This window comes from Symphalangus syndactylus, chromosome 17 (genome assembly GCF_028878055.3).
Source record: "Symphalangus syndactylus isolate Jambi chromosome 17, NHGRI_mSymSyn1-v2.1_pri, whole genome shotgun sequence".
NCBI lineage: Eukaryota > Metazoa > Chordata > Mammalia > Primates > Hylobatidae > Symphalangus > Symphalangus syndactylus.
In genome coordinates this window covers 44603488-44630251 of record NC_072439.2, presented here as the reverse complement: position 1 = coordinate 44630251, position 26764 = coordinate 44603488, and the positions used below count along the sequence as shown (strand labels likewise).

Genomic DNA, 26764 nt, shown 5'->3' with positions numbered 1-26764 from the left:
AGGCTACAATTGAAGGTGTTGGTTGGAACAACTTCTCATATACAGGCTCAACTGGAGAAAGATCCACTTCAAAGCTCACTGACATTGTCATTGGCAGAATTCAGCTGTACATGGGCTGATGGACTGAGGGCTTCAGTTCCTCCCTTGCTATTGACCACAGGCCTCCCTCAGTTACTGATGAGGTGGACCTGTTCATAGGTAACTGGTTTCCATCAGAGCAAGCAAGAGAGCAATAGAAGTTGAGCAAGAGAGAAACCAAGAGTCTTTTTGACATTTAATTTGGAAAAGACATCCCATTACTTTTGCTGTATTCTATTTGTTTGAAGCTAGTTACTAGGCTCAGCCCACATTCAAGCGGAGAGAATTATACAAGGGCATGAATACCAGGAGGCAGGGATCACTGGGGTGTTTTGTGGTTGCTTTGTGGAGGGCAATAAACACTCATCCATAATTGGTTAGGATGATGAGACCGTGAGACTAAAGATGCTTCCATCCCTCCATCCAAGCGGTAGGAAAAGATTTGTTGCTCACATAATGAGACTTTCTAAAAAAAAGCTGGGCAGGAATAAAAGCTGGTCTGGAATATCTTGAGTGAAAAGGGAAGCCAGTGGCTTTGGTTTCTATTGTGCTGAAAGGGTGGGGCTGTAGTGAGTGTTCCCAGAGGAACTGGGTTTGAATGGTGTGCACTTCTCCACCAGCACCAAGGAATGGAGCCCCAAGGCTTTCTTTTTATCTTCCCCTTATGTGGGACAAAAGGGAAAGGGATAGGATAGGGCATGAAAGCTGTCAATAGTCAAACATCAAAAATGAAATTGGTGTCAGATTCCTTATTACTGGGAGCTGTCTAACGTATCCATTGTAACATAATTATATAATTGTCTTTTATTGGACAAATAATATAATTTATTTATCTTTATGTTTTCAGCACCTGGTGCAGTGCCTGGAATATCATGGTCACTCAATAAATATTGGATGAATGAATAATTGAATGACTGAAGAGACTTTCCCTCTTTATTTTATTTTATTTTTATTATTATAGTTTAAGTTCTGGGACAGATGTGCAGAATGTGCAGGTTTGTTACATAGGTATACACATGCCATGGTGGTTTGCTGCACCCATCAAGCTATCATTTACATTAGGTATTTCTCCTAATGCTATCCCTCCCCTAACCCCCCCACCCCCACAGGCCCCAGCGTGTGATGATCCCCTCCCTGTGTCCATATGTTCTCATTGTTCAACTCTCACTTATGGGTGAGAACATGTGGTGTTTAGTTTTCTGTTCCTATGTTAGTTTGCTGAGAATGATGGTTTCCAGCTTCATCCATGTCCCTGCAAAGGACATGAATTCATCATTTTTTATGGTTGCATAATATTTCATGTGCCACATTTTCTTTATCCAATCTATCATTGATGGGCATTTGGGTTGGTTCCAAGTCTTTGCTATTGTGAACAGTGCCACAATAAACATACGTGTGCATGTGTCTTTATAGTAGAATGATTTATAATCCTTTGGGTATATACTCAGTAATGGGATTACTGGGTCAAATGGTATTTCTGGTTCTACTTTCCCCTTTCTTTTGATGATTATTTATTTACTAATTGTATATCTGTTGATCTTTCAAGATTCAGCTCAATTATTATTTCCTCTTTGATGTCTTTCTTGTTCCCTTCCCTCTTTTTCTGGTAGAACTGACCACCTCCTTCTTTGTGGTCAACCGTACTGGGTTCTGTCATAAAGCTAACATAATTCAATTGCCTTTATTTTTATACAGGACTGTCTCCTTTATTAGTCTGAAAGTTCTTGGATGGTAAGAACTAGTCTTGTTATATTTGTACCGCCAGTGTCTAATGTGCTATTAGACACAGCAGACGTTCAGTTAGTGTTACATGTGAGATTCAATTAATTCTGCTTTGGAGAAAGGAGTAAGAGAAAGCTAAATATAGGAAGAAAATATCTGGATCTTGAAGAATAAATAAAAGGGATACAGGATTGTGGAGGCTTTGGGGAGAAAATAATCTAGACATAGTAAGTAGCAGAAGGAAAGAAAAAGACTTGCAAAAAATAAAACATGGTGTATTCAAGTAATACACTAAGACTAAGTTGGCTGGACGTGAGGCTAAAGAATTAGGTGCACAACTAGGTTGTGAAGTTTTGTAGGCTATGTTAAGTAGGGTGGACCTTCTCTTTAAGCTAATGGGGAGTAGTTGAAGATTTAAACAAAATCTGAGTGCAGCTGTTAGTAGAAGTAAACTGTTCTAGAAAAATAACTCAGATGGTAGGATAGGATGAATTTGAGTAGGGAGTGACCTAGAATCAGTCACAGATGAGGACTGGGTTGTTCTACTGGGACAACATGAACTCGAACTAGAAGAAATCAGCGTGGATGGAAGGTGAGCATCAGCATTCTCTAAGCTGATGAGAGGAATCTGGGAGCTCTGAGATTTGTGGGTGGCAGAACACTGAGAAAACTCCATTGAAGGGATTGTGAGGATGTATAGACAGTGGAAGTATCATCCAAAGAAAGAAAAATTTGTTATAATTGTCTTGATAATTGATCAATTGGTGTCCCCAGTAAGGACTTTATTCTACTTCTGATTTTAGAAAGATACATTTTAACATAAGACAGTAGAGAAAAAAAGAGAATTTTTTTTTAAATCTGCTTATCTACATGCCCAAGGACTTGGTACCATGGTTCAGTCTCTTTTGCATTAGTTTTTCCTCCTTGAGAACAGGAAAGATGTAATAAAGAAAATAAAAGCCAGCATAGCTTGGCATCGAGGAAGAGGAACCGAGAAGGGTCAGAAGGGTACATGTTTGAGATGCTGAACCTACGTATAGAATTTTTTTTCTATCATGCCTAAAGAATCAAAATGGATACAGAAAATAGTTTTTCTTGTCTCCCTGGTTAAAATTCTATAGAATTGTATTATCTCCTCAATTTTAGCTTTTATTCTAGAAGAATGACCAAAAACTTCTTACATCAAGTCTCAGAACTATTTTCTAACATTGAATATTGTAGCTTAAACTTTCTGTTCAAAGAAAAATGTTTCAATGGTTATAGGCATGCCTATTTTCATAGGTAACTCCGAGAAAGAGAAATAGACATGTTTGAAGATATCTGGTGTTCCTAGTTTAAGTTGGAGTCTGAAGCATTCTTGGTTAGAATCCATAACTCCTATACTCCATAAAGGCCTTCATTGGCTAGTTGGGTGAAAAACAGGCTACAGGACAAAAAGATACCCATTTGCTGCTCTATTTCAAAGCTTCTATAGCTGTTCTGTAGAGCAGCCTATGGGGGTTCTCTTTAATGCCGTTTTTTCAGATCTCTTATGTAATTTTAGTATTGAATGGTTAATGGAAATGAAAGTAACAAAATGCTGTTCCGAATTCAGTAAGACTTTTAAGTGAACTTATATTTTACTAACAGCAATAGCATGTGCACACATTTGACGACACTAGTATTCTACGTACCTGTGTGATAGTAGCATTTATTCAGTTGTGCATTTGATTTACCTTTTCCCTTTCAGTAACCCCATAACTCTGAAACGGTTTTTGACTCATGGGTTAGAAATGGATTTGGCTCAACTTCCTTACTTTATAGATAAGGAAACACGTTAACTTGTAACTTACAAGCAACTTACATGGGGGTTACTCAAGATTACACAGAGTTTTGAGGGCAGAGTGCGATCTGGAACTTGCGACCTTTAAATCAATTAATACAATTCCAAAATACCCCAAAGCATTAATACCTGTTAACGAAAAGGCAAAACTAAATTGTAGTTCTTATGCTAAATGGTATGATACATCAATTCCACTCTTCAGAAGGTAGTCTCAGACTTTAAACTTTCTGGCATGTTTGACATATCATAATGGACCCGATATTGCTAGTGAATGTTACAAATCATTTTCTTGATTTTCGTTATTCAAAAAAATACACAGGGTTTAGAATCCATATTTGATAAATTCTATCTGCTTATCTACATGCCCAAGGACTTGGTACCATGGTTCAGTCTCTTTTGCATTAGTTTTTCCTCCTTGAGAACAGGAAAGATGTAATAAAGAAAATAAAAGCCAGCATAGCTTGGCATCGAGGAAGAGGAACTGAGAAGGGTCAGAAGGGTACATGTTTGAGATGCTGAACCTACGTATAGATGGCTGTGTTCCACCCATCAGCTGAAGGAGTGTATTTGAAGTGGCATAATAATTAGGTTCAAAAATTTACCCTCAGTGTGCCCTTCAAAGTAAAACCTTGAGTTGAACCTTGGGGCAATTCATTTCAATGGTTTCTCAATCTCTGTAGAATACAGCTGCAGATGGGAAATCTCAAGAGAACTGGTTTTCTCCCCTTTGAGAGCTATAATGCATATTTTCTGGGTAGAGTGTTGGCGAAAGCAACTTCCCTTTTAATTTCATATCAGTTATTTATTCTTTATGATTAAACTGATACTCGAAATTATCAGACCTCATTTTCTCTGAACTTACATTATTATAATAATAATGCAATGTAGGTTTTCTGAACTTACATCTTATTTTTACAGGATAAAGTACCTGGAGACAGAAATTTTAAGTTATATATATATTCTAAACTCTGTGTATTGTTTTTTTCAAATGACAAAATACAGGAAAATAAACACATTGCAGAATTAAAATGCATATAGCTGTCACTTTATTATACGTATCAAATATTTTTCTTTTCTTGGTTTGCAGATGAGTTTTGCAATTAATATAAGTTTGATTCAGTTGAAATAAAGGTTTGGATACTATTGCCTTTAGAGCAAAGTTAATACATAATTGCACGTATACCAGACACTCCATATTGTCAATTAAAAAGATCTTAAATATTTTTAAGGGACATGGATTTAAACAAACAGCCACTTGCTGACACTTCAGCACTTTAGAAGCGTGTGAGAGAATGTAATGTTATGTTCTGGCACAAAGCCAGAATGTTTTGTTTTCTTACCAACATTTTATTTCCTTGAACTCGAAAAGAAGTGACAGGTTATTTTGTCTGTAATGGTGGTTATTTTCAACTTCAAAAAGTTTTCTGTGATCTTAAAACCTTATAATTTGTTCACAGTTACAAGTTAATACAAGCACTGAGCAGCATCTGTATGTAATTTTAGCTGAGAGATATAGCGGGAACTTTTAGTCTTTCCAAACTTATTTCGTTAGACATGTATTGTCTAGAACAAGTCTGCTGCAAGCATAGTACCGAATTAGCTTACATCCAAATTAGTGTTGGAAATGTGGACATGTGCGTGTTTTGGGGGGTCTTCAGTGGCATCCTACATCAGTCTCATTCTCTGTTATGTGGAGAACTGGGAAGGAGGGAGGAAAGACAGAAACATTTGCAATAGAGCTTGTCATGCCAAGCTTTGTGGTAGTGCATTCCCATGTGCTGCATCACTGAAATCTGAAGAAAACTCTCAACTCATTTTTGACGCTAAAGCTTTTCAGTGTGTCCTTTGCTTGTTGCTATGATGCTCTCTTTTGGTGCTTTCCCTTCCCAGGGAAGTGACTGGCCCTCTCCAACTTCTCTTCTTCCTCCCAGGTATTTATTCCCCTGAAGTATAACTGAAGCCTTCTAGAGATGTGGGATTTAATACAAAGTAGTCTTGGGAGAGGAAAAAAAATATTGTGGGCAAGGCGTCTCTTCAAGGCTTCTCAAATTACAGACAGACTAGACCTGCCTTCATGTAAGAAAAAAACATCCCATGGATCATCCTGATGAAATGAAGGGTAGAAAATTTCAAAGAGAAAAAAATTGTTTGTTTGAAAAAGGGTAAAGAAAAATCAAACTGAATTCAGTGTTTTGTGGCAGTCCCAATTATTTAAAAACTATGAAGTTAGGAGGCATGAAATTTTGTAAAGAAATTAGAGAGAGTCTATCGTTTACATGATTTTAGGGTAATTGTGGCAATGTCAACTTAAATGTTACAAATTGGAGAGAAATTATGGGAATTGCATGAATTTTCCAAAAACGCTCCGCTTTCTTACATCCAATCTTTATGTTTGCAGCTGTGTCTTAACTGTGAAAAAAATGATGAAAGCAAATCTTACCTGATAACATTATTAGACAAATTAATTAGGGAAAGTTTGGATGGAGAAATTTCTTTGTAGAAGTCTAAAGGTGTGTCCTTACCACTTAAAAACAGAACCAGGGATTCTGCTTGTTATTTTCTATGCAAGGTTCTTGCCCACTAGCAATAAGGACAGAGGCTGAGGTGCTTTGTGGTGGCAGCAAAAGGCTGGCAGTGAAACATACATAGCAATGCCACTGTTTCTGTTTCCAATTCTTGCAGCATAGAGCTGGAAAACAGAAAATGTGCTTCCTTGAATAATTCAACTTTTAAACCTGTTGGTGGCTCAAGACAATTTTGATTTACTTTTCTTCCGTGCCTAGTTTTCATCCCAAGGTTTTTGGCTTTTTTTCCTCCTGTGCTTTAAGTTTTATTGATTTTTAAGAATCAGTGTGATGATGATCTAATGCTTTAGAAATATTAAGCAGGACTATCTAGTCAGAAATAAGAAACACAAAGAATGATATACAAAAATGCCAAATCTAAAATAAAAAAGTCAGCATGAATTTTACAAGGCTTTATGGTTGTATAATGACTCTGTTATCCCACTCTAATGTTTTAAGAGAGTTTTAAAGCTCTATTCTTGCCCATAATCTCTTTTGTAGATAATGAGCTTGACATGCTTTAAATATTTATAGTGGGACTCCAGCACGTTACAGAAAACAAGGCAGCTTCTAGCATATGTGCTAAGAAGCTAGAATCTTCATTAGTGTCACACATGGTGATAGACTGGAAATAAACAGTCTAAAACAGGCAAGCCTGGTGAGGCTGGAGCAGCTAAATGATAATAAACTTTCACATGTGTCTTACCAATATGTGCTTTATTATATGTGTTTGTGTTTTCTTTTTATTTAAAAAAATTTTTGTTTAAACAGTATAAAATGTTAATAAAGAGAATGCAAACAGAAAAATATTCAAGTTACTACTTTCCTAATAAAACTTTTATTTTCTTTCTTTCTCTCTTTCTTCTTGCCTCCCTTTTCCCTCTCTTGCTCTCTCTCTCTCTCACACACACACACACACACACACACACACACACACCCCTAAGATTGTCCTTGCTGGCCTTCATTCTCCCCTCCTTCAAACAGGCTTTCCCCACATGATAGAGAACACGATGGGTAGCAGCCGCTCCGAGGTTGTAAACATGACAACTTCATGACTCTGAGCAAAGACAGGGCTTCTCTCTACCTTATTCCATATATAATACTCCTAACGAATAATTCTGATTAACCACATGTCAGTCTTATATCTATCCTTGACACCAATCTCTGTTGCTAACACAACAGGATACTGTTGAGATTGTGAGGCTTGTTTGTGTGTCTACAGCTGGCAGCCTCACCAGTGTCAAATAGTTAGAGCAGGGAAGAACCAGTTTCCCAAAAGAAGGAAGTTGCATTTACTAGAGGAAGGAGAAAGAGGCATGTTCAGCATACAAAAGTGTAGATGGCCATTATATGGAAAATTAAGGATCTAGTGAGAAAATGAGAATTGCTGGATATGCTGTTTTCCAAGAACTGGTCATAAAATTTCCAGCAGAAAATGACAATATGTTTATTATTTATTCAATTGATATTTATTAATTGTCTACAATTGTAAACTTTTACGTACAGTTTCTTCTGTGTTGTGATATAGCAGTGAGCAGTAGCTAAAACTCAAATTCAAACCCCTTGCCTTGGTGGAGTTGTTTATGAATGCCTCTTGTGACTTTTGGGATGTCCTCACTGCAGCCACATGTGGTTGTTTCTGTAATTCTGAATTCTCTAATTCATCTGAGGGCCCTGCTGCTTACACCACAACATCACGGTCACAGCTGCCCTGTTGGTCCCACTTCTTCTGCCTGTACACACACTGACCCCACACACTTTATTGTTCAATCCCTAACCACACTCATACAAGCTGACTGCTATGACTTGGATTTGTCATCTTCTCTTTGGTATCATGCCCATATTATCACACTTGTCAATACTTTCTCTTTTCCATCACTTTCATCTTCAGTTTAGGTAAGAAATAGCCTTCTTCTCTCCAGTGAAGTAACTCCTCACCAACTCCCAAATAGTATCCCTTGCAGTTTTCTAGAGATAAAAACACTTTATTAGCCTCAGTTTTTAAAAATTCTTCACCTAAGGCTTCCAAACCCATTGTTGGGTGCTGGTATTTTCACTATTGTTTGATTCCTTGAGTTCATCCCGGACATACTTCTGCTAGTGCCCCAGTGCAGCTCTAGTTCTTCCACACTGCTCACTCAGGTCCATCTCAAGACCTCACTCCCTACAGAGTGGGAGGTTTGTTTGACCCTGTATTTGTTCAAGGGTCTCAGAAACTTCTTTCAAGTGGGCTCTTTAGTTTGCATGCAACTAGAATCTTCCAAGTTCTTTTCTTTTATTCTTTGATATGTTGGAAATTTACAGTGGATGTACATTTTGGGCTTTGCCTGATGCCCATGCTGCACAACTATAATATAAAACAGAATGAAATAAGATCAAAACCAAAAGAATACAGAAAAGGTCAAGGATTCCCTTGCTTTAAGGGCTAAGGACTAACTGATTCCAACTGTGGGAATCAGGTAACAATTTTAAGAAAAGGTGATATTTGAGCTGAGCTTTCAAGGGTGGGTTGGATTTTGATTGGAGGTATGGAAACACTTCAGACTGAGAGACTGACATAGACGGAGAGTTGTGACACCCATGGCCAGTTTGGGGAAATAAAATTGCATGGTCGCAGAACTTTGGGGGAACAAAATATATTCCTAAAGATCCTTTAAAATGTTCCCCTTCAAAGTGGCTCCTAATACGATTCAAAATGCTTTTTTGTTGGAAAGTGAATAAAAGGAAAAGATTATTGAATCCCATATATGAATACTGAAGAGTTCAGTCTTAATTTGGAGGGGCCAGGTATCCGAGCAAGTAAGCAATATTTTCTTTTCTGGGTTTTTGTTTGTTTGTTTGTTTTTGTTTTTGAGATGGGGTCTCACTTTTGTCCCCCAGGCTCAAGTGCAGTGGTGTAATCATGGCTCACTGCAGCCTCGACACCCTGGGCTCAGGAGTTCTCCCACCTCAGCCTCCCGAGTAGCTCAGGACACCTGGCTAATTTTCTTTGTATTTTTGTGCAGATAACGTTTTTACCATGTTGCCCAGGCTGGTCTTGAACTCCTGGGTTCAACTCCTGCCCACCTTGGCCTCTCAAAATGCTGGGATTACAGACGTGAGTCACAGTGTCTGACCTGGAGGCAATATTTTCTAAAAAAATATTGACAGCATTGAAAATGTTGCACAAAGAGCTGCTAGAGGCTGGGCGCAGTGGCTCATGCCTGTAATCCCAGCACTTTGGGAGGCCGAGGCGGACGGATTACAAGGTCAGGAGATCAAGACCATCCTGGCTAACATAGTGAAACCCCGTCTCTACTAAAAATACAAAAAAAAAAAATTAGCCGGGCGTGATGATGGGCGTCTGTAGTCCCAGCTACTGGGGAGGCTGAGGCAGGAGCTTGCAGTGAGCCGAGATTGCGTCACTGCACTCCAGCCTGGGTGACAGAGTGAGACTCCGTCTCAAAAAAAAAAAAAAAAGAGCTGCTAGACTGGGGATAAGGAGACCAGCCAAGAAATTACTGCAAATTAAGAGGAAAGCAGTTGGTTAAACAGGCTGAATTCAAAGAGAGCTGATCAGAAAATAATTTTGTAGGTCAATAGGAGGAAAATGACTGCTGTTCGACGGAAGCTCCTGTTGTTATCTGGCTGCTGGGGCCTTCTGCAGGGCAGATGCCCAAGTACTGCTCTTTCTTTGATGCAGGCTCTTTTTGGACTACCTCTGAGATACACATCTAAAGTCTTCGGGGACTTCCACGTTATCATTCTCTGTCATAGGTGATTCTCTAGCTTACTTTGTAGGGCAACCTTCAGTTTTTCAGGCCTCTGTCTTGGAGGTAGACCCTACACAACCTTTCTCTCCTGATCCCCCAATTCCCATGAGACAACTCTCTTAGGCAGACAACTCTCTCAGACTGGAGTCAGGCTTATTTCAATGACATTCATTTGGTCCCCCAGAACTCATCCAGACTAGTCCTGCGAAACTCTGGAAATGCAAGCTGGCCATTCCCACTCCTTCCCTTTCCTCTCTATTCACTTAGCAACCAAAGGCAACTGCAATAATATGCCACCCTCAGACTGCTCCACGTGAGAGCCACATACCTAGACCCTCTGCTCTCCAAACTCCACGGATTTATTAGGTTCTCTCAAAGACTATCATGCTTCATTCTTGAAATAGCCTTGGATGATCCAAATAGTTTATGTAGCTTAGAAAGCATCCAGCTAGAGAATGAGATGCCATCTGAATGTTCCAACCAATCTATCCAAAGATTCCCCTTTGTTCTCTATCACTGGAGATGCATCCTGCAAATTCCCTTAGGGGGAACTTCTCTCCAAAGAATCTTAGGTGATTGCTTGTCACGTAGTAATATTTAGCAACCATTTCTTTTTCTGTGTATAGTATTCTTTGAAGTTCTTCGTGTGTGGTGGTGTTTGCTCTTTATTCCTTTCATATTATAATATTGGGGAATAATGAAGAGTATTAAGAATTTCTTCCAAATATCTGATTTAAAAATATATCCTCTACTTAAGTGATATCTGCACTCTCATGTATATTGCATTGCTATTCACAATGGCCAAGATTTGGAAGCAACTTGTGTCCATCAACAGATGAATGGTTAAAGAAAATATAGCACTTATATGCAATGGAGTACTATTCGGCCATAAAAAAGAATGAGATTCAGTCATTTGCAACAACATGGATAGAACTGGAGGTCATTATGTTACGTGAAATAAGCCATCCTTTTACTCACTGGATGTCTCTCTTTTTGCCCAAGACCAATCCATCTACCACTTCGCAGGATACTATCCTTACTCCTTTTTCATTCCTGAAACTTCAACTGCTCCTTCGTTATTCCATTGGCTTTTAAATATTCTCAACACTTTTATCTTTAAAAAGTTCTTCAACCATATGTCTCCCAGAGCTCATGCTGTCTCCATAACTCAGTTTCTGAAATACGTGTCTGTGCTCATTGTATCAACCTGCCTTGCTTCCTGGTGTATGATCTGTTCGTTTCACACTAATGGGTCCACTAACATCATGGATGATTCTCTTCTTGTGAAATCCAGTAGATATTATCACTCTTCATTTTATTTTACCTCTTCCCCATTCTTAGTTGACTAATGGTCCTTCCAGAAATATTCTGGCTCTTAAGTAATCCAATTTTAACTCATATTTTAACCTTTTCCCCAGTTTTTTAAAGGTAACATCTTAAAATGAACCATCCTAGCAGCTTTAAAGAAGCAACAAGCTGGAAGAATTTTTTTTCCATATTCCAGTGTGATAAACCAATCCCACAGAGATGGGTATATCCTTATACGTGTTCCCATATTTAAAACAAAGAGAGAGAGAAAAACAGGGAGAAAGAGGGGAAGGGGAGGTCGCAAATAGATATCCTCAATATGCTTCATTTAGGAGCTACTCTGGAAAAAACAAAACCCTGACAACTGTATGAAATCAAAATAGAGACACAGTAAGAGAGAGTGGATTTAAGTAAATTCACAGGTGGTACTTTGTAACAAAAATTGCAGAATCATGGCTGATAGTTCTTACTGACAGATGTGGTTTGGGCTGTCTACTCCTCCTACATTCACTATAGCTTACATTAGATGAGAAAAAGCACAAATAAGAATAATCAATAAGTATTTTGATGCGGTGAGGTCTGATTCACAATCATGGTGAACTACTCTAAAATAGATGACTGAGCCTGCCCTTCCTTATCTTGTATTTATTCAAGGAAATGGGAATCTAGGTATTTTCAATGTTTACAAGTTTATATGGCACAAGCTCAGTGTGTCTGTGAAAACTTCTGTTTTCTTCTGGAAGAGTCAAGAAAAGATGATGTTGAGAGATGACAATATCTGGTCTGCGTTGAAGCAACATTTCTATTTTGTATACAAACTATCTTTGTGTATTATTCTTAGCATCATCTCAAAGGACAGGGAAAGTTACAATAGCACTTATTTATACAAAACCATGAAAGTAGGCTTCTCGCCTGCCCGCCCCTCCCCCGCGCGTCGGCCCTGATGAGCCGGCCGGCCAGCCTGGCTCCCCTCTCCGGCACCGATGGGCGGGCGTACTCTCCTGAGGAGGCGGCGATGGCAGGGCTGGGCCGGCGGGCAGGCGGGCTACGGTGCCGAACTTCTGCGCTGCCCTCAACCGCATGCGCAAGAGCACACAGTCCGACCTGGCCTTCTTCAGGTTCCCGCGGTACCCGGCCAGACGCCAGAAGTGGGTGGAGAATTGTAGGAGAGCAGATTTAGAAGATAAAACACCTGATCAGCTAAATAAACATTATCGATTATGTGCCAAACATTTTGCGACCTCTATGATTTGTAGAACTGGTCCTTATAGGACAGTTCTTCGAGATAATGCAATGCCAACAACATTTGATCTTACCAGTCATTTGAACAACCCACATAGTAGACACAGAAAACGAATAAAAAACTGAGTGAAGACGAAATCAGGACACTGAAACAGAAAAAAAAAAAATTGATGAAACTTCTGAGCAGGAACAAAAACATAAAGAAACCAACAATAGCAATGCTCAGAACCCAGTGAAGAAGGGGGTGAAGGGCAAGATGAGGACATTTTGCCTCTAACCCTTGAAGAGAAGGAAAACAAGGAATACATAAAATCTCTATTTGAAATCTTGATTCTGATGGGAAGGCAAAACATATCTCTGGATGGACACGAGGCTGATGAAATCCCAGAAGGTCTCTACTCCAGATAACTTGCAAGCACTGCTGGAGTGCTGGATAAATTCTGGTGAAGAGGTTCTGAGAAAGCGGCTTGAGACAACAGCAGTTAAAACGTTATTTTGTTCAAAAACACAGCAGAGGCAGTTGCAGAGATCTGTGAGAGCTGTATTCGAGAAGAAACTCTCAGGGAAGTGACAGACTCACACTTCTATTCCATTATCATTGACGACGTAGTGGACATAGCAGGGGAAGGGCACCTACCTATGTTGGTGAGGTTTGTTGATGAATCTCATAACCTAAGAGAGGAATTTGTAGGTTTCCTGCCTTATGAAGCTGAAGCAGAAATTTTGGCTGTGAAATTTCACACTATGATAACTGAGAAGTGGGGATTAAATATGGAGTATTGTCGTGACCAGGCTTACACTGTGTCTAGTGGATTTTCTTCCAAAATGAAAATTGTTGCTTCCAGACTTTTAAAGAAATATCCCCAAGCTATCTACACAATCTGCTCTTCCTGTGCCTTAAATATGTGGTTGGCAAAATCAGTACCTGTTATGGGAGTATCTGTTGCATTAGGAACAATTGAGGAAGTGTGTTCTTTTTTCCATCAACCACCACAACTGCTTTTAGAACTTGACAATGTAATTTTTTTTTTTTTCAGAATAGTAATGAAGGAAATCTGCCATTCTCAGTGGACAGGCAGGCCTAATGCTTTTGAAATTTTAGTGGAACTCCTGCAAGCACTTGTTTTATGTTTAGATGGTGGAAATAGTGACACAAATATTAGATGGAATAACTGTATAGCTGGCCGAGCATTTGTACTCTGCAGTGCAGTAACAGATTTTGATTTCATTGTTACTATTGTTGTTCTTAAAAATGTCCTATCTTTTACAAGGGCCTTTGGGAAAAACCTCCAAAAGCAAACCTCTGATGTCTTCTTTGCAGCCGGTAGCTTGACTGCAGTACTGCATTCACTCAACAAAGTGATGGAAAATATTGAAGTTTATCATGAATTTTGGTTTGAGGAAGCCACAAATTTGGCAACCAAACTTGATATTCAAATGAAACTCCCCAGGAAATTCCTCAGAGCTCACCAGGGCAACTTGGAATCTCAGCTAATCTCTGAGAGTTACTATAAAGAAATCCTAAGTGTCCCAACACTGGAGCACATTATTCAGGAACTTAAAGATATATTCTCAGAACAGCACCTCAAAGCTCTTAAATGCTTATCTCTGGTACCCTCAGTCACGGGACAACTCAAAGTTAATACATTGGAGGAACACCATGCTGACCTGTATAGTAGTGACTTACCCAATCCCGACACGCTCTCAGCCGAGCTTCATTGTTGGAGAATCAAATGAAAACACAGGAGGAAAAATATAGAGCTTCCATCCACCATCTATGAAGCCCTCCACATGCCTGACATCAAGTTTTTTCCTAATGTGTATGCATTGCTGAAGGTCCTGTGATGAAGGTTGAGAATGAGCAGTGTGAAAACAGATGAAAGCATCTTAAGGCCTATTTGGGGAACACTTTGACAGACCAAAGGTAGAGTAACTTGGCTTTGCTTAACATAAATTTTGATATAAAACATGACCTGGATTTAATGGTGGACACACACGTTAAACTCTATACAAGTAAGTCAGAGCTTCCTACAGATAATTCAGAAACTGTGGAATATACCTAAGAGACTTTTAAAAATAGGCTTTCCTGGCCGGACGCGGTGACTCATGCCTGTAATCCCAGCACTTTGGGAGGCCAAGGCGGGCGGATCACGAGGTCAAGAGATCGAGACCATCCTGGCTAACATGGTGAAACCCCCTCTCTACTAAAAATACCAAAAAAATTAGCTGGGTGTGGTGGCGGGCACCTGTAATCCCGGCTACTCAGGAGGCTGCGGCAGGAGAATGGCCTGAACCTGGGAGGCGGAGCTTGCAGTGAGCCGAGATCGCACCACTGCACTCTAGCCTGGGTGACAGAGCAAGACTGTCTCAAAAAAAAAAAAAAAAAAAAAATTGGCTTTCTCATATTTGATATTTGGAAGAAAAGCCATAAGGTGTATGTAGGCCACTTAATCACTAAATATCTTTGCCTATAGGACTCCACTGAATACATTAGCCATTGATAATCTACCTGTTTAAATGGCCCCTGTTTGAACTCTCATGCTTTGAAGACCTATCTGTTCTGCCAGAAGAGAACACTAAAAGTGCCATGTTTCCTTCTGCGTGATCTCTGCTAGTGGCACTCTGGAATTGTTGTAGCTAAGTCATTTTAGACATAGCATTTATTATCACTGTGGATCTCTACTTGTTGGGTGTTATGAATTCTTTGAAGAAATATATTTTGAAGAGGTATGGGAGGAAGGAATACATTTTATAAAATGTTACAGTGAAGCCCACAATTGACCTTTGACTAATAGGAGTTTTAAGTGTGTTAAAAATCTATACTGGACAGTTACAAGAAATTACCAGAGAAAAGCTTGTGAGCTCTCCAAACAAGGACTTCAGTGTAGATTTTGTCTTTCTCAAATGAACTTAAAGGAACAAACAAAAGTTAAAGTTTGAATGGAAGAGCCTGTTGTTTTTCCACATCTCGTTGTTGCTGTTTACATTCCTTTGTGGAGCCTACATCTTCCTAAGCTTTTTAGCAGGTATATGTTGAACACTTCTATTTCATGGTGAAGACAGAATCGGAGGCCATGGATACTGACAACTGATTTTTTCTGTCTTTTCCCATGACTCTTATCTACTGCCTCATCTTGATTTATAAGCAAAACCTGGAAAACCTACAAAAATAAGTGTTGAGGTTTATCTAGAAAAATATGGAAAATATTGCTGTTATTTTTGGTGAAGAAAATCAATTTTGTGTCGTTTATTTCAATCTAAATAAAATATGAATTTTGTTTAAAAAAACAAACAAAAACCATGAAAGTAAAGAAATACTATGTAAGTCATCCCTTTGGCTGATGTATTTTCAAAGTAATTCCTGTGAATTTGAATTTATTTATCTTAATTTATTTATTGGAATTTATCTTATTTTAATTTTCTGTAAAAAGTACATTCCTTTACATAAAATATAATTTTGATCTCGATTTGTGAGGGTGAGAATATTCAGTGATAGAAACCCTGCACTTTGATAAGTTCATTTCAATTTTTTAAATGACCCTAATACAGAAGTCTCTGTATATGTGTGCAGTGTAAAATGTTGGAACAAAAGAAGTCAGTGTGCATAATCTACAAAATTTCTTAAAAGAAACCATCTAACGCACCCTTTTCTCTCTACACTGTTTGTAAAGCTTTATTGACTACATGTAGTTCATTTGAGCTTAGTAGGCCTCTTTTGGATACCAAAATATTGATTTCAGCTTTCTATTTCCACGTTACTTTGTTTCATCAAGGAACAAGGTATTTCTTGAAACTCCTATATAATATCCCAAAGTGCAACATCTATTTTTTGCTACCCTCCCTTCATAATAAAGATTCAATATTCATATTGTCCTTCTTTAGTCTAAAACCTCTTCCCTTCCCAGGTGGTCTTGTATATTTTATACTTTATTCTAAATCATAAAATTATAGAAAAATAAAATATTGGGTGTGTAAATGGTCATAGAAGTTATCCAGTCCAATCTTCTCATTTTACAGGTAAGAGAACAGAGACCTTAAAAGGAGAAGAGGTTTGACATACTTGTTCTTTGGTGTGACAATGTCTTGAGTATCACTCTTACTAGGCTATATTGGTTATAAATAGTTATTATTTTTGAAAAAATGTGGTGAAGTATACTGGAATGAAAAAGCCTGTATGAATTTTTGCTCAGAGTCAGCAAATCCCTGCTCCTTAGTGCAGGCATTTACTTTGCTCTTTGCAAACATATTAGAGAGTCTTATATTTAAACCATTCAATCATTATTGTTAGCCTCATGGATTTCCAGGCACCTCCCTAGCTAGAACAGAGTTGTAATTTTAGCTCCTCCCATTGCTTCCAGAGTTTTGTAACTTAAACTGGATAGGGAGAGAGCATCTCCTTTCTTCTTCTAACCTTGGAACAATGTCTTCCCTTCCTTCACTGGCTTGCTAAAGTCTCCTTGCCTTTTTTTCTCCCTGTGTTGGTAGTGTTCCACCTTATTTGTCATTCAGTCAGGTCACTGGGGCAAACTCCAAGACTGGCTCCTGTGTTCTCTAATCTTCTGCCATTTTTTTTTCCTAGCAAAAACCTCTACTAGTTAAATGCCACATAATGTCTATTTTTTGTTTAACACTTCCTTAAAATACAATTATTTTTGCTTTTTCTCAATACAATATATCTTTGCCTTAGTGTAGAATTAAAAAAAAATCTTAGTGGTAATAATTCTTTTAACCTTTTCTACCCTTAACAGACTGCTAAAATTTTGTCTCATTAGCAAATTGAAATGCAGAATATACTACTTGAATACTTTGTATAGATGGAAGCACTTTACTTATATGGCCCTTAAACCATAGATATCAAGAACTTATTTTCCAGAGCATTTTGCCAAAAGACCAATTTCAGGAGCAAGACACATCAGTTCATTATGCTTTGTAAAATTCCAATATAAAGACCATTTAAACAGAAACAATGGTATAATTGTTTAGAAAAATGTATTTCCTTTAAAGCAGTTGATTGTTTCACTTATATTTCATTTTTCCTGGACTAGAAACATCACTCTGTATAGAAGTCAATTGATGTATTTTGTGTGAATCCATTGTGTCAGAAAAAATACTTCTACTAAATAATCCTATAATACTGTACAACAGGATATAGACCTTAATATGCAAAATGGTGTAAAATGTCAAGAAGTTTCAAATAAAATAGTGATGATTAGACCCATCAGGAGTCTACATTCTCTTGACTAAACTTAGCAGCACTATATATTTTAAAAGAAAACTAATGAATCATTCATGAATCCCTCAAAATCAAGGGAAAGTTATTAATTTCCTTTTTTCTTTATTTTTTAACTCATGAGTTAAGCGCCATGTAGTTGCCAATGTATTTTAATTAAATGCAAATATGTTCTTTGGAGGAAATATAAAGAAAAATTGAATACATTGTTAAGTGACTCATAAATAGCAATAGATCATATTTTTGTCAGAATTTTCCTGATATTTTTGGATTGTGAGAGTCTAGTTATAGGCTCCAATTTTTGTATTAAATTGTATCTGGAAATAAATATTTACCCTCAAAGATTATTTTAATGTTTAATTACCTGAGGTTCTTTTAAGCTTTTCCCATATAGTAAAAAAAAAGTGTTTTCAATATTAACATATTAAATAAAAATACAGTATTACATACCCACACATAGAAAAATGAACGTAAGAGTACAGATGGATAAACTTTCACAAAACAACCCGCCTGTACAACTAAAATCCAGATCAAGAAACAGAATGCTTCTACTATCTTAGAAAATCCCTTAACTTCCCTCTAACCTCTATTCTTTGCATCCCAAGGGTTAGCAAGTACCTGTATTTGTACCTGTAGAGTATCTGTATAGTACCTGTATAGTACCTCTAATGACATAGAGCATATTTTTCTCTGTTCTTTCATATTGTATAGATATGGAATCATGCAATATATATCCTTTTTTGTGGGGTCTGGGTCTTTCTCTAAACAGTTTCTTTGTGACATTCATTTATAATTTGCATGTAACTGAAGATTTTACATTTTCATTCTGTCTAGTATTCCATTGTGCACATATACCACAATTTCTTGATCTTTTCTACTGATGATTGGCTTTTGGGTAGTTTTTAGGTTTAGCTCAAGCTGGTTGTAGCAATTTGCATCCCCACTCAGCAGTGTCTGAGAGCTCCAGTTGCACCATGTCGTTGTCACCATTTGATATTATCCATCTTTTAAACTTATTCAACCTGTGGGTATGTGCTTTTTTTGTTTGCCTTATCTGGATTAATGGTTTTGAGTAAATTTTCCAATGTTTATTTGCTATTTTTATATCCTGTTTGTGAAATGTCTTTTAAAGTCTTTTGACTATATTTATTGTTTGGTTGTCTTTTATTTAATGTAGAGGAGCCTTTACTAATATGTTCCGGATACAAATCTTTGTTAGATAAATAGGTCTCCTACACTTTTCACTCTCTTGACAGTGACTTAAAATAGTTCTTAATTTTCCTATAATCCCATGTATTATTTTTCCTTTATAAATCTCATGTCTTATTTTTTCCTTTGTTTCTCTATTTAGAAACAAGTTCTTTGTCATTTTATATAATTACAAATAATTTCTCCAACATACTTATCTCTCTCCAAATGGTATCTTTTGATGCACAGAGGTTCTTAATTTTACTGTAATCCAGTTTATCATTTTTGGTTGACAGTTTTGAATCTTTCTAAATAAATTTTTACCTATTCCCAAGGCCCATATGTTATCTTACATTTTCCTTAAAAGCTCTATTCTTTTTCTTTCACATATAAATCTGCAATGCATCTGGAATTGATTTCTGGGTATGCTGTGAAGTAGGGAATCGTATTTTAATTTTTATTATATAAAGAATACATATTCATTGTAGAGAAAGCAGAATGTTCTACCACCCAAGACTATCACTCTGACACTGTCATTTGTATATTTCTACACACTGCTATTGTTATTACCTTTTAGTTTTGTTACATAATGGTATTGATGTAAAATATATTTTTTATTTTTTTTCTCTCAGTTATATAAACTAAGACTAAGAAGCCTAGTTTTTTTTCTTAAAAAGTCACCTGGTCCATGATAAAAAACAAAATGAAACAAAACAAAATGTCTCTAAGTTAATGTGAATGCCTTCTTATTTTATGTTTCACATTTTTTGTTTGTTTTTTTGAGACAGAGTCTCACTCTGTTGCCCAGGCTGGAGTACAGTGGTGTGATCTTGGCTCACTGCAATCTCCACCTCCCGGGTTCAAACGATTCTCCTGCCTCAGCCTCCCCAAGTAGCTGGGATTACAGGCACCTGCTACCATGCCCAGCTAATTTTTGTATTTCTACTAGAGATGGGGTTTTGCCATGTTGGCCAGTCTGGTCTCGAACTCCTGAACTCAGGTGATCCACCCACCTTGGCTTCCCAAAGTGCTGGGACTACATGCATGAGCCACTGCATTGGGCCTATTTCACATATTACAGGCTAACTTCTCAAGCAGACTTTTGAATTTTCCTTCTCTTATGGCAAACTTTCTCATCAAAGTCAGTTAAACACATTTATCTTTAGAATCATGAGGGCCTGTAGTTTATTTTCTAACTCTTTCATTTTTGCTTGTATTTTTATTAATTCCTGCATTCTGTTTTACATGATTTTTTAATCAACATTTTGGTTATTGGCTGAATTAATTTTTCATTCCTTTTAAAAAATTATCTAAAAATTTAAGGTAATAAATTTTCTTCTGAGTCCTGTTGTATCTCTATCCCATTTGTTCTGATGTGTAGCTTTTCATTATTGCTGATTTTTTTTTTCTTTTCTTATTTTATTTTTTTTGTGTGATGGAGTTTTGCTCTTGTGGCCCAGGCTGGAGTACAATGGCCTGATCTCGGCTCACTGCAACTTCCACCTTCCCGGTTCAAGCAATTCTCCTGCGTCAGCCTCCTGAGTAGCTGGGATTACAGGCGTCTGCCACCATGCCCAGCTAATTTTTGTATTTTTAGTAGAGACGGAGTTTCACCATGTTGGCCAGGATGGTCTCGATCTCCTGACCTCAAGCAATCCGTGTGCCTTGGCCTCCTAAAGTGCTGGAATTACAGGCATGAGCCACCGCGCCTGGCCTATTGATGATTTTCTAAAACAATGTTCAAAATATGCATATAAACATGCACATAGATACAATGCAAATATAAATGTTTGCATTTTCTACTTGACTCGAGTTGTTTTAAAACTCCCACTGAGGGCCAGGCGCGGTGGCTCACGCCTGTAATCCCAGCACTTTGGGAGGCTGAGGCGGGTGGATCATGAGGTTAGGAGATCGAGACCATCCTGGCTAACACGGTGAAACCCCGTCTCTACTAAAAATACAATTAGCCGGGCGCTGTGGCGGGTGGCTGTAGTCCCAGCTACTCGGGAGGGAGGCTGAGGCAGGAGAATGGCGTGAACCCATGAGGCGGAGCTTGCAGTGAGCCGAGATTGTGCGACTGCAGTCCGCAGTCTGGCCTGGGCGACAGAACGAGACTCTGTCTCAAAAAAAACAAAAACGATAACAACAACAACAACAAGAAAACCTCCTTCTGAGGCCAGGCATGGTGGCTCATGCCTGTAATCCCAGAATTTTGGGAGGCCGAGGTGGGCAGATCATGAGGTCAGGAGTTTGAGACCAGCCTGACCAACATGGTGAAACCCTGTCTCTACTAAAAATACAAAAATTAGTCAGGGGTGGTGGTACGCACCTGTAATCCCAGATACTCAGGAGGCTGAAGCAGGAGAATCACTTGAATCTGGGAAGCGGAGGTTGCAATGAGCCAAGATCAGGCCACTGCACTCTAGCCTGGGCGACAGAGCGAGACTCCATTTCAAAAAACAAACAAACAAACGAACAACAACAACAAAAACTCCCTCTGAAGAAAACCTTCAGTTTTCTTGCTTTATTTTTTTAGTTTATTACACTGTAATCAGAGAATGTTAGCTAAACTAGGTCTACTTTTTGGAATTTATGAATGTTAAACAGTCTAGACACAACTATTTTATTAGTTATACTATAAAGATTATTTACATTCTCATTCATATTCTTGCCCTTTTACCCTGTCATGAAATAGTAGGTATGAATTAAAAACTCCTACTACTAGTCTATTCTTTCCTATATTTCCTACTACTTTCCTACTACTACTAGTCTATTCTTTCCTATATTTCCTTATAATGCTTGCAATTTTTGCTACATGGAGGTGGTTGCTATGCTATGCACTTATATACATACTCATAACTGCCATATATTTATTAATGTTTCATTTCACTCTGTAACATTTGGATTGCTTCAGTACCCAACACTGATTTCAGTCTTAGCTGTAAGTTAAAATTTTTCAAAACTGTTTATCATTCCTTCTGCCCTAATTTACTCATTCTTTGGTTGGTTGCCTTTTGGCCTTCAGGAAAATATTCTTTGAGTTCTTGCAGATTCAAAACTGTTTGTCTATAGTCTGTATTTGAAAGACAGTTTTGCTGGATCGAATCCTCAACTCATACTTCTTTCCTTGATATACATTAAAGGTTGTATCCTTAATACACGGTAAGAATCTTGTTTGGATGTTGAATGCCTTCTGATGTTTTCGGCTGTTAAATGTTGCTGTGAAGAAATATGAATATGACCTATGACTTTTTCCTCATAAATAATATTTATCTTGCCTGGCTAGGAAGAAAGTTAATCTTTATTTTAAAGCCCAGTAGTTTTACTAGGAAATGTCTTTATGTTAACTATTCTTGGTTAATTTCTTTCTACCCGGTGTGTTTGTCAAATATGAAAATTTAAGTCTTTCATTTTAACAAAAGCACTCTTGAATTATACCTTAAAATTTGTTTTGTTCATTTTTTTTTGTTCTTCAGCGACTTCTGCCAACATGTATATGTGGATCTCCAATGTATATCTTTTATTTATATTTATCTCCCTATCTCCTTAGTCTGTCCTTCTCTCTCCCTTTCTTCTTCCCTCCCCTCCCCTCCCCTCCCCTCCCCTCCCCTCCCCTTCCTTTCCATTCCTTTCTTCCCTCCTCTGTTTATTTTCATTTCAATGTGGTCAGTTTCCCATTTTCTCCATATTCCTTATTGTGTTTTTCATATTGCCTATGTTCCCTTGCGCAAGTTTCAATTTATTTTGTTAGAATAATTTCCCCTCTCTACTTCTTTTCTGAGTTCTTCCAGATCATATTTTATTTCTTTCTGTTGTCTTTCTATATCTTCCCAGAGTTCCTATGTTTCTATTTTGAGGTCTTACTTCAAAAGTAGTCCCTTCATTAATTTAAAAAAAAATCCATGACAAAATGTTTGGTGACGACTTTTATTTGCTCCATGGCAACCTGTTTGCAGTGTTCTTTCATCTGTAGGTAAGTTTTGATGTTCCTTCCCATGTTTGTTTCTTGTAATACATTTTTATTTATTAAATGCAATCCTTAAAAAATAAAACATCCTTCTTTCAGCCAGAATCAGCATCTTCCAGTAATTCACCAAAATGACAAACACAAAGGGAAAGAGGAGAGGCATCTGATACACGTTTTCTAGGCCTTTTAGAAAACATGGAGTTGTTCCTTTGGCCACATATATGCGAATCTATAAGAAAGATGATATTGTCGACATCAAGGGAATAGATACTGTTCAAAAAGGAATGCCCCACAAGGGTTACCATGGCAAAACTGGAAGAGTCTACAATATCACCCAGCATGCTGTTGGCATTGTTATAAACAAGTCAAGGGCAAGATTCTTGCCAAGAGAATGAATGTGCGTATTGAATACATTAAGCACTCTAAGAGTTGAGATAGCTTCCTGAAATGCGTGAAGGAAAATGATCAGAAAAAGAAGGAAGCCAAGGAGGAAGGTACCTGGGTTCAACTGAAGTGCCAGCCTGCTCCATTCAGAGAAGCACGCTTTGTGGGAACCAATGGAAAGGAGCCTGAGCTGCTGGAACCTATTCCCTTGATTAATGGTTCCTTATGAATTATTCATATTCCCTATGAATTCATGGCATAATAGGTGTTAAAAAAAATACATCCAGACTGTAAAAATGTTTCTCTTCATTGAGTAGAAGTGTGGTGTCCTCCTCCCCCAAAGAAACATTTAAAGTAAATTTTAATTGTGTCCTAATTCATTTTGTAATGTCTTCACTATTCAAATTTAAAGTATTGCTTGCTGAAAGATGTGAGGTAGCTTATTGTGCAACACATTACTCAACTGGTTAGAAAATGGCCAGATATTATTTATGAAACATTTGTACCGGTTTGAAGATAGTCCCTCTAAATCATCATGGAACAAATAAAATAATTTATAAAATAAAATAAAACATCCTTGAATTAACTGGATTTTCTTGGACTAGCTATTTATTGAGGCTGAGAGGTGTAGACTAGCCTTCTAGCCTCTGTAGTTCTCTGCTGTTACAGAGACAGATTGTTTCTTCCAGCTCTTGCTCCTCTTTGTTATTATTTGCATAACCCACTTCCTCTGCTTTTCTGGTCAAAATTTGCTCCAAGAGGACTTCTGCTGGCAACATGCTCATGTGCTCAATCTCTGATATTCCACAGATGGAATATAGCTTTCACAAAACAAGGTTAACACTCACCTTCAGCAAACACATTTTTTTTTTTTTTTTCTGGTGTAACTTGACATCTGCCTCTGCTAAGCCTCCTTGCTCCTCTCTGGATAGTTTACTTCTCCATATGGCTTCTACCTCATTTGTTTATGGTAACCGTTATGTGATCTGGGAGTTATCCCTCTTCTTTAAAAACACAATTTCCAGGAAGTGAGAGTGAACTATTCTGGTATATATAGTAATATTCATCTTTTAAATTAATTTCTTTATATTTCATCTCTATGAAGCATTACCGTCTTAAAAAATAGTGCACATGCACGTGAAATAACTGTGGAACAACAGGGAAAGAATCACCCAGAAGAATTGGAGGTAATAGTGCCTCTGGCTATTACAAAGCCAGGAACAGTCTGTTTTTGCTAACTACATTGGGAAGCCTTTTGATTCATGGGCATTGGATAGAGTACACAGAGGGTCATGCCTTAGTAGTAGAAGATAATTAGCCCTAGACTGAGCCCTGCTTTACTCTTGCTTAATAAATCTTAAAAGCAAGACCAGAGATGACTTGTTTCCAAGCAACTTAACTTCATCCAAAACAAAGTTCAAGAATAATTATAAGAATTCAAAAATATCCAGTACCCCAAAATGTAAAATTAACAGTGTATGACATCCAATAAAAAAACATCAGGCATTCAAGAAGCAGGAAAATATGACAAATATTAAGGGAAAAATCATTTCACCTAAATTCACTGAGCACTGACCTTTATGTTAGAATGGACATCAAATGAATTATAACTGCATTTCATATGTTCAAAAAGTTAAGTAGAGGTATGTAAGATACAAAATAAGATTCAAGTTAAAGTTCTAGAGATAGAAATGACAATATGTGAAATGAAAGGTAAATTGAATAGGATTAATGGCAGAATAGACAAGGCAGATGAAAAGATTAGTAAACTTGAAGATATGGCAATAAAATTATCAAAAATGAAACACAAAAAGAAAGAATTTAAAAAAGGAAACAGAGCTTCAGAGAGTTGTGGGACTTCATGCAAGCTGATATATGTTTAACTGGAGTCCTTGAAAGAAAACAGAGAGAGGAAAAAGAAAAAGTTTTGGCCCTAAAGATTCTTCCAGAAAGCTCCTAGAATTGATAAAAGAATTCAGCGAAGTTTCTAGATACAAAATTAATGTACACGAATTAGTACCTCTTCTATACACCAACAGTGATCAAGCTGCGAATCAAATCAAGAACACAACCCCATTTACAATAGCTGCAAAAAAATACTTAAATACAAAACTACAAAACACTGCTGGAAGAAATCATAGATGACACAAACAAATAGAAACACATCCCATACTCATGGATGGGTAGAAGCAATACTGTGAAAATGACCATACTGCTAAAAGTAATCTACAAATTCAACACAATTCCCATCAAAATACCATCATTCTTCACAGAATTAGAAAAAAACATTCTAAAATTCATATGGAACCAAAAAAGAGCCTGCATAGCCAAAGCAAGACTAAGCAAAAAGACCAAATCTGGAGGCCTCACATTACCTGATTTTAAACTAAACTATAAGGCCACAGTCACCAAAACAGCATGGTACTAGTATAAAAATAGGCACATAGACCAATGGAACAGAATAGAGAATTCAGAAATAAACCCAAATACTTAGAGCCAACTGATATTCAACAAAGCAAACAAAAACAAAGTGGGGGAAAGTACACCCTTTTCAACAAATGGTGCTGGGATAATTGGCTAGCCACATGTAGGAGAATGAAACTGGATCCTCATCTCTCACCTTGTACAAAAATCAACTCAAGCTGGATTAAGGACTTAAATCTAAGACCTGAAATTATAAAAATTCTAGAAAATAACATTGGCAAAACCCTTCTAGACATTGGCTTAGGCAAGGATTTCATGACCAAGAACCCCAAAGCAAATGCAATAAAAACAAAAATAAATAGCAGGGACTGAATTAAACTAAAGAGCTTTTGCATGGCAAAAGGAACAGTCAGCAGAGTAAACAGACAACCCACAGAGTGGGAGGAAGTCTTCACAATCTATATATTTGACAAAGGACTAATATCCAAGATCTACAATGAACTTGAACAAATCAGCAATAAAAAACAAACAATCCCACCAAAAAGTGGGTGAAGGACATGAATAGACAATTCTCAAAAGAAGATATACAAATGGCCAATAAACATATAAAAAATGCTCAATATCAGTAATAATCAGGGAAATGCAAATGAAAACCACAATGTGATACCACCTTATTCCTGCAAGAATGGCCATAATCAAAAAATTAAAAAATGATAGATATTGGCATGGATGTGGTAAACAGGGAACACTTCTACACTGCTGGTGGGAATGTAAACTAGTGCAACCACCATGGAAAACAGTGTGGAGATTCCTTAAAGATCTAAAAGTAGAACTACCATTTGATCCAGCAATTCCACTATTGTGTGTCTACCCAGAGGAAAAGAAGTCATTATACGAAAAAGATACTTGCACATGAATGTTTATAGCAGCACAATTCATAATTGCAAAAACGTGAAACGAACCCAAATGACCATCAATCAACGAGTGGATAAAGAAACTGTGGTGTATATATATATATATATATATATATATATATATATATATATACACATACATATATATGTATGTATATATATAAAATGA

At 37.4% G+C, this 26764-nt stretch overlaps 1 pseudogene; it reads left to right on the top strand.

Annotated features, from left to right (window-relative positions):
- Nucleotides 1-9775: 9775 nt before the first annotated feature.
- LOC129466760 (52 kDa repressor of the inhibitor of the protein kinase-like) lies at nucleotides 9776-14804 on the top strand (annotated as a pseudogene).
- The last annotated feature ends 11960 nt before the right edge of the window (nucleotides 14805-26764 follow it).